The sequence below is a fragment of the Arachis duranensis genome, chromosome 3 (genome assembly GCF_000817695.3).
Source record: "Arachis duranensis cultivar V14167 chromosome 3, aradu.V14167.gnm2.J7QH, whole genome shotgun sequence".
Lineage (NCBI taxonomy): Eukaryota > Viridiplantae > Streptophyta > Magnoliopsida > Fabales > Fabaceae > Arachis > Arachis duranensis.
In genome coordinates this window covers 129026197-129028402 of record NC_029774.3, presented here as the reverse complement: position 1 = coordinate 129028402, position 2206 = coordinate 129026197, and positions in this window count along the sequence as shown.

Sequence of the window (2206 nt, the reverse complement as noted above, 5' to 3'; positions counted from 1 at the left end):
ATTTTTTAATTAAAAAAATTAATTTTAATTATAATAAAAAAATGTCATATAATATATTTTTATTATAAAATTAATAAAATATAATAGATAATAAATTAAAATGAAAACTTTATCGATTCAAATAACATTTTTAATTGAAATTAGAAATTAATTTTTAATTTTACTCAATAAAAGTATTCAAATAGGAATTCAAACGTTTAGTGCATGGCTTTTTTTAAACACAAGAAACATAATATACTTCCATACAAACATTAATTTGGCTTAAACATAAGAGATGACATAGTAAATTATATATGAATGCCTATTCATTTTAATGATTTAGTGCGTGTTAATCTCATAATTAACTAGAGGTGTAATTGATTCGATTTGGTTTGATTTTAGACTAAAAATCAATTAAACTGACCTATTCGATTCTTTCACTATATCAGTCATTCGATTTGTTGTTTGTAAGACAATTGAATCGAATTAATAATGGTTTGATTTGGTCAATTTTTTTTTTGTTTTTTAAATATTAATAACCAAAATTTTAATCACCATTAAATAAAATGTAAAATAGTCAATAAACAAAAATAACAAGAGTATATCACATTTAAATTTAATATAATTTCAACTTATCCCAATAATTAAACATAAAAACAAAGACAATTAAAAATGTCTAATAAACAAACAAAGCAAATACACACTTTAAAACTAAATAAAAACCAAACCAGAGTTGCATCTACATTAGTTGAATCAACCTTTCTCTTCTTTGATCTAGGATGGGGCGGGGGTTTGGTAAACACATCGTTATCCGTTGAAGAACATACCACAAACTATTTTCACCTCCAACTTCAGGCGTTAGGGGTGTTTACGGGTATCGGGCACCCAATTATCCGTCCAAATCTAAACCGAACAAATTAAATTGATTCAAAAATTAATTGGTAATCGGGTACAACCGGAACCGGATCGACAACACTCTCTGTTAATTGGTTCGAGTAATAGTTTTAGAAGTACGGAATCCGAACTAACTTGTAGACCCAAACTTTTATTAATTAAATTAAAAAAATGCATAAATTTAAAATATATATAATTTTACTGATTATTTACGATAATAACTTAAGTATTTAGCTATAATTGTAGATTATTATAGATATTTTATTATTATTAGCATATTATTGACTTATTTATTGATTTTACATGTTTATTAATTATTATATTTATAGAATTTTTAAAATAAAATTTTCATTTTTTTAATTGGTTTTTTTTAATTTCTATTTTATCGGGTACCCAATTACCGAATTGAATCAATCCGTTCTTAATCAGTTTCGTTTGGTTCGGGCACATACACAAAAAAATATAAATTCGAACCAATTATAATTTAATTGATTCAGTTCTAATTTCACCCCAAATTCGAACCAACTCGACCCGTAAACATTCCTATCAGGCTTAGTTCATTGGCCTATTCATTGCTTGTTGGCTGCATATATATAAACATAACAATGAATAACAAAATACAACAATTTTATTAAAAAAATTTTATTCAAACTCATCAACCTAATCAAGAATAAACCAGCAACAACAATTTATAGAGACATTAATTTTATTCAAAAATTTTATTCAAGCTGATCATCAACCTAATCAAGAACATATATACCAGCAACAACAATTAGCGACAATCATTTTATTCAAACTCATCAATGTAGGTGTAAAGTCAAATGAATCAAAAGTATACCATCATTCAAAACTTATATTTTTTTTCAACTGACCAGCAACAATAACAAAATTATAGCCATAATGAAGTTGAAGATTCTATTATTAACTTATAATATTTAAAAAAAATAATTTTTCCAACAGACCAGTAACAACAACAAATTTATAATCATAATAAGATTGAAGATTCTACCATTATCAACTTATAATGTTAAAAAAATTTTGTTTTTTTCAACAGAACCAATAACAGTAACAATTTTTTTGCAAAAAATTGTGAATATACTAAGTTATTAACCTTCGAATAAGACATTGTTAAATTGCAAAAGAGAGTTCGGATTAAGGCTGTTGTTCGGTAACACAGAGAAGAACTGCTCCGTTTAGGATTTACTGCAATGGCGCGGACTGGACAACGGCACTCGCTAGCTCTCTGCTACGCCTGCGATGGAGATGACTACTGCAATTGCGACGACGTCCTTGAGAGCAACGATGGACGACTTGCGATTGGAGAACGGTGGCA